This window comes from Belonocnema kinseyi, chromosome 6 (assembly GCF_010883055.1).
Source record: "Belonocnema kinseyi isolate 2016_QV_RU_SX_M_011 chromosome 6, B_treatae_v1, whole genome shotgun sequence".
NCBI lineage: Eukaryota > Metazoa > Arthropoda > Insecta > Hymenoptera > Cynipidae > Belonocnema > Belonocnema kinseyi.
Window position 1 is genome coordinate 97,979,095 of NC_046662.1, and position 7,802 is coordinate 97,986,896.

Here is a 7,802-nt window from a genome sequence, read left to right on the forward strand (position 1 = left end):
TTCACGCTAAAATAAATGTTTTTTTTTAAACTGCGTATGTAAGTAATGTTCGATGCAACGAAAAATGATAATTCTCTGTTAGAAATTGATTAGGGTAAGTCGAGGAGAGATGGATCTAGAGGAGGGATGGATCACTTCTCGGCATTTCGAGCCTGTATTACTAACTGAGCTGCTTTTTTTAGAGTTAATGTGTCATGATGCATAGACAAAACGTTCAAGATATCGCGTCATAACGACGTTTCTTTGCACAGCTACAAAAGATTCTTTTTTTGACCTGCTCCAAAAAGCGACGGAAATTTTTACTGTGAGTCAAAAACAATTCGTTTATCGTTCAGTAATAGTGATTTCTGCGAAAAGTTATACGTACATCTATTTGTGGGCTATTTTTGCAAAATACGAAGGCATCGCCGGTAATCCTTCAAAATTTTTTCTTGATTTCCTAAACACCCTTACTATGTTTTGGCATTTGAGGAAAGATGGATCATATTTTTCGAGCCGCTAAGCTATGCATGGGACATACATATATATTTTTATCCCCCCCCCCTGAAATATTTTTCTGGATCCGCCCCATAAGATGAAACATATATTTATGCAACATACACGCTATACAGGCATCAGAAGTCGAATTTTCGATAGGGATGCTACATAAAATAGTATATGTGACATGAGCAGGAAGAAACGCTTCTAACTTGTTGATTTCACACTTGTTGCTAAAAAATAAGAGCCACTGCACAAACTAAAAACTTCTACAATTTTTTCACGTGTTTTTTTTAATTGCCTAACCAAATTTCCGAAACTGAGAATCTTATACAGATGCACTTTTTATTCATTATGACTGACAAAACTGCACCAAACATGATTAAAAATAAAGTTTGATATTCCAAGGCCCTAGAACCACATGGTGGTTTTTTTTTAATTTTACCAACTTTACACGAGAGTTTGGTACAGGAGTACGTTGGCTGATAATGAAAAGTAATTTTTTCACCTATTTTATGCAACAATTATTAGAACAATGAAGCAAGACTTTACTTTAGGAATGCTAAAACTGGCGGGCCTAATTACAGGATTTAAGAAATACTTAGATGGGAAAAAGTTAAAATTCAATGTAGAAGAGATAAAGATATATGAGGTTTATAAAAGGACAGGGACGAAAAAAATTACCAACTAGAAGCAAGAGAATAAAGTTAGAAGAAGTCAGAGTCTAAATGTCTGGGATATACATTCCTTGTAGACAAATGAAGATTGTAGCGCTCATATTAGGGAAAGGATAGAAAAACTGGATGGGGTAATGAAACAGATATAGGGAATAGGACAGAGAGGTTAAACAAATTTATGAAAAAGAACGTGGTTATTTGATAATCTGGTATTACCAGTATTAAGTTATGGTTTAAAGATACGGGGTTGGAAGGCGAGGGAAGAAATTTCATGGTTACAAGAGATATATATAAGGTATGGACGCTAAGAGAAGACAAGAGGACGCCTGGTTATATAGTGACCCGGGTAAAAATAGTTAGTCTTAATTTTTTCTTGAATTTCTTCAATATGTCTTCAGGACCATGAAGTTTGGTTCCATCTCACTAGCTACACATTCGAGATTCACAGATTTTTCTTACATTTATCATTGTAGTTGTGCCAAGGCAAGACCATGTAGAGTTGTGTTGCGACACGGAAGGATAATTTATGTATTGGTTCTTATTAATACCAGCTGGGCCTGCCATTTACAGATAGGTTCAGATGAAACAGTTGATATCTACTAAGGATTATAATTCTGCAACACATAAAACTTTTTATTTTATAATAACGGATTTTTCAATGAAAAATTGAAAAGCTGTCGGTCTCAAAAAACGACAGGCATATAACATGGGTCACAAAAAGAATAATACTGTCATTTTTTACACGTATCTAGTGAACTGTTGCAGAAAGGAAAAATTTACTTAAGATAAACATACTCATTACATCATAAAAAATATATACCATTAGGATAAATAATATAAAGATTATTTAAAATTCAAGACAGATTACTGATGACCCTCGGAGCCCTTGGCAGCCTTTTGGCTTCTCTTCTAGTTTGAGGCGAAGCTAGGGAAGAGAAAGTGAGGGGAAACAGAGAAAAATTGTTTAAAGGAGGAAGAGAAAGGACAGGATGTCCACAGTCTGATCAAAACATATTTGGAAGTAGCTAACCCTGCCTGTAGTAATAAAACTAATCTGTAAATTATCCTTCCGTGTCTCAAGTCAAGTCTATCTGGTCTTGTCTTGGCACAGCTACAACCATAAATGCAAGAGAAGTCTATATATATCCAATGTTTAGTTGGTCAGATTAAACCCGGCATCATGTCCTTTAAGACACATTGAAAACGTTCAAGACAAAATCAAGAATAAATATTTAATCCTGGGAGATAATTCAATATAAAGAGTATCCAAGTATTTAGAAAAGGTAAAAGGAGAGTCTACATGGATAAAAATAGAACGATTTAGATTGGAAAACAAGGTAAGGGAAGGGATGTATTGAGAAAAGAAAGAGAACAGAAAGTGCAGAATCTGTGAAAGGCAAGAGGAAACATAGGAGCATGTATGGGAAGGATGTAGAAGAGAAATTCAAGATAAAGGAAGCTGAAGAGGGAATGTGGTAATGAATTTAGGAGAGGAAGGATTTAGTAAGGAGCGGATAACAAAATTGGAAGGGGCTAGAAAACGAATAAAGAAGAATAAAAGAGAATATGTGAAAAATGGTAAGGTTTAGGTACAATAAAAGTGAAAAAAAGGAAACGGAAGTTGCTTAGAAGCGTGAATCTTTCGGAGTATTGGTTGTGTAAAAGCAAACGTAGATTAAGATACGGATTCGCTCCCGCTTACTCATTCTTTTTCGTACATTTTCTTACTCGTTTATTCGTACTTCAAAAATAAAATTGCGCTATCGCAAAAAATTAAAGCAAGGATCTAGATACAAGAATTTGTGTAAACAGTTATAAATAATAAGTAAAAAATAAAAACCAGTTTTGCTATATAGGAGGGGTTTGGGAACTAACTAATGAAATTATATTACGTGCAAACGAGTGAACATTCATGGAAAATTGCAGTGATAATGAACATTAGGGTGTAGTGTATCAGTGTCTATGATTTCCACGTTAATTAATATACCTACTTCCTACCTACCTACTTCTATACTTCCAGAACGAATATTGTGCTTAAACTTGCCTGGCAAGCTCGTCGACGTGGAATTGATGTGTTTTGACGTCACACGAACTGGAAGCTACTAGGAGAATTCTATTGCGGAAATCATGAGTGTTAATGTGATAATCGAGATCATTTTTTCAATCTCCGAGATAAAAATTTTCTGAATGTTGGTAAAAAATAAACATGTGAACTCTATCTTTAAAATTTATTTGGAAACTTTTAATATCTCTATTTGAAATCAAGGAGGTTCATAAAATATAGTGCTCACTGTTAACGGCATTTTTTTTGGTTAAACTAACAGAGAAAAAACTGGGGTTCGGTAATATTGCGGCACAAGTAAAGGTTCTTTCTTAAACTGAATCAGTGAAATCTCACTGGTTCAGACAGCCAGAAGTGTTTCACTGACAATCAGTGAGATGGCACTGGTTCACAAAGTGGAATTCCGTCACTGGTTTAATCAGTGAAGTTCACTAGTTACTGTGTACCAGTAGTCATCTGGTCGTAGGCGCTGTCGTCCTTCTGCTGCTTAGGTATGAAACTTATCATTCATCACTTTTGTGCCAAGCTTTGCAAAACCAACTTTTAAAAACTGCACTTTATTGAACAATAAAACCCAAATGGCCAAGGGCCTCCGAACTTTAAAGCGCAAGATAAGCCCAAATCTCGGTTTAGTTCCAGTGTCGGAGGTTGCCAACAAACAGCCTTTAGAGGCCAGGGGGGGTTTCGTGGCCGATGGAGGTCCCATGGAACACCAAAGCTTCCTACACGTATTTTGCTATGGATTTCGAGCATGCGAGTGGCATATCAAATGATTCTTTATTTATCAAAGAATACGTGGCTTTTTCAAATTGAAAAAATCTTGAATAGAACCAATGCTATTGCAAAAAAACCAAACTAAAAACTTTGAGACGTTATATTTTATTGTTTACCAGGCTCCAATTTTTTTCCTAATTAGGCCACGGATACCAGCGAAGTGCCGATGCATTCCCCATTTCATCGAGAGTACTAAATTTTTTTCAAAATTTTGAAAATACCGATTAGAAACAAAGAAATCGTTAATTAACTGATAAAAAATCGAGTGGATTTTCGGAAATCAATTGTTTAAACGCCGTCACTTTTTTTCGTATGCAGGTGAAGAGCACTGGACGCGGATTAATCAATTTGTAATTTCATAAAGAATGCAATGCTTTTTCAATTTTGAAAAAATCTTAATTAGAACCAGATATATGGTCAGTTCAATGAAAAAAATCATGGTTGCGCGCCACTCGCCGCGGGCTGGCTTGGCTAGCGCGGTCTCAATACTGGCGCGCAACCATGATTTTTTTTCATTGAACTGACCATATCACTGGTTCTAATTAAGAATTTTTCAAAATTGAAAAAGCATTGCATTTGTTATTAAATTACGAATTGATTAATCCGCGTCCAGTGATCGTCACCTGCATACGAAAAAAAGTGACGGCGTTTAAACAATTGATTTCCGCAAATCCACTCGATTTTTTATCAGTTAATTAACGATTTCATTGTTTCTAATCGGCATTTTTAAAATGTTCAAAAACTGTAGTATTCTAGATAAAATGGGGAATGCGTCGATGCTTCGTCGGTATTCGTGGCTTAATTAGGAAAAAGTGACAGCCTGACAAACAATAAAATATAACGTCTACAAGTTTTTTGTTTAGTTTTTTTTGCAATATCATTGGTTCTTTTCAAGATTTTCTCAATTTGAAAAAAGCCACGTATTCTCTAATAAATAAGGAATCAATTGATATGACACTCGCATGCTCAAAATCCATAGCAAAAAACTTGGGAATGTTTGAACAATTAATTTGTTAATAACTTTTGAAAATCGCCGTGCACGAGCAAACACCTTGCAAATTCGGATTCAGGAGCTCAAAATACGTTTAGGAAGCTTTGATGTTCCATGGGACCTCCATCGGCCACGAAACCCCCCCTGGGCCCTAGACTACTTGGAACTAAAGCAGAAGAATCGAAATGAAAACGCTCAGGGCCGTCTTAACCGTTTTCAATTAAAATGGATTCTATTCTGCAATAAGCTTGACTATGTACTCGCTCACGAAACGCTTTCTAAACGACTGATGCAACTGCCCTCGCCCTACACCCCTTAGAAACTGCGTGGCTAGCAATTCTAGGAAGAACTAAACCCTTTGTTAATTCCAGTCAGGTCCCAAATATTTTTAAAACAAACACTTGTACTTAATAAAGTTTGTTTTTACTGGAGACGGGCGAAGACCCCACTGACGACTCGCGTCTAGCAAACGGCTCTTTAATAGCACAGAACGTTTTGTGGGAACGTTCCCGGAACGTGTAAAATGTCCGCTGCTTGGTGACGTTCCGGTGAAATGTTCCGGGAAAGTTCCACTGGGACCGCAGGGGAACCTTTCGCAATTGGTATTTTTAACAACAGTTATCTCGTAAACCGTAAGAGATTTTTAACACTTGATATCATTTTTTAGTTTTGAGTAGCGCGTGTACTACAGTATAATACGATATCCATATTATAAACTGGCATCAATTCTAACCTATCTCTTAGGGTTTACGCGATTTATTGTCAATAACAATAAAAACGAGCATTTCTGTTTGAAATGTTTCCAAGTGGCAGACATTATGCACGTTCCGGAAACTTTCCGTGCTAAGAGGGTTGAGAAGAATGCAGGTTCATGTCTTGGCCACGTGAAGCGCTATACTCACAGTAACAAAGATTTGGAGAAGGTAACAGAGAACGTTACCGTATGTTACCGAGAATGCGAGAATTTATCGAGAATTTACGAGAACTTAAATTTTTTACTATTCTTTTTTACTGTTCAAGCAAAATAACGTGTATAGTGTTTATACTTAATGCACTTAAACCTAAATAACAATAAACATTAGGAATTAAAATAATTTTTTAGTTTTAAATGGTTAGTCATATATTTAATTTCGAACAAGTTTTAAGTAAAAGTGTACATTCCTTAACGGTTATAATTTTTCGTATTAGCAAAACTAAGTACCTATAATAGTCAGCTGAAGATGAATAGTTAACGTAGAATTAATACTGCAATTAAACTTACTCAGTCTGATGAAAAAAAAGCAACTAAAATGCTTAGAAGAATCTAAATAGTTATGTAGGAAAGACACAGTGGTTTTCAAATTTCATTTTTGTAATTTATAACTATTCCTTGTTGCTCAGTCATTATCTTTTTCATTCTTATTAATATTCTTAAATAATATTCTTTTTGACCTGTCGCTTTAAAAAAATCAAAAAAAAACTTTTTAAAATAATTTTGACAAATACTACGGAAAATTCAGTTTCAAATAAGCCCAAGCTGTTCAACAGCTTTCATTATTTTCCGAGTTCTTACAATTTTCTTAATGCATCGAAATTTGACTTTTTTCCTTTTAAAAAAATTGACATTTTGCTTTCAACTACGACTTATTAAACGTGAAATTCTGTTCGCCTTCATCCTATTCAGAGGAAAAAAACTTATGTTAAATTAAAACGTCAAGGCACTTCAGCAACAGCTCAAAAAAGACGTGTAGATGATTTCGGCAAATAGTGCTGCGATATGTGGGAAATACAGTATTATCTCATTCCTGTGATTTATCAGTTATAATAAAATTACGTCAATCCAATGAAACTTGTGTGAAATTTTTACACTCTAACTATCTTTTTAAAAAAATAAAGTAAGGTAGCTGGCTTACTTAGATGAACTTAATAACAAACATATAGTATTAAGTCAGTTTAAGTAAATGAATAAATAAATAATTAGAAACATATTCCCAATTGCTTAATAAAAATCATGTCAGGTTCCATTACAAACTATTTGAGCTCAAAACTTTACATTTATTTCGCGAAAAAAACTTAAATTTTCGTAAATTCTCGACAAAAAATCGCTCAAGAACTTACCAGTAACTTGCCGGTAAGTTACCGTCGTTCCTGACGTAAGTTACAATCTTTCGAACTCTAATTCACTGGTTCACTAGTGATAATTGAAAAAATGATTTAACCAGTGACAATTTCAGTCTTTCGGTCTAAGAAAGTCAACAGCCTCTCTTTTTGAGTTTTTTTTAGTTAGTTGATATCCATCAGGTGACATATTTAAAATCGATAAATACTATGAATAATCATGCAGATGAATATTTTAAAAAATTTCTTTAACAAAATAAATCGCATGACAGAAATACCTAACTCTTTAAAATAATTTATTATTATGTAATATTTCAAAATTATATTGAACAATTTTGAGTAGGCCCGCGCTTTTGGAACTATGCGCAGTTTAATACGTCAGATTTTTAACATTAACTTAAAACCCGTTACATCTCATCTGCATTATATGTCTTTTAAAAATGACTATTCTTCATACTTTTGGTTTTCTTATCAAATTTGTTCCCGGTGCAATATTATCTCATATTCATTATGCAGTAAAAAGTACATTATTTGCTTGTAAGATCCTTGTAGTGAGTCGAGACAAACATTGAGTTTATATAAAAAGTCTCTATTAAATCTTAGACATTACCAGGTGTATACCTATGAAACCGGTATTGCCATCTAGCGGCCAGTAGGCACACTTGTAGGCACTGTCGGAACTTACCATTTGTGCTAATTAGCGTATTGTCATCTGTCAACAATA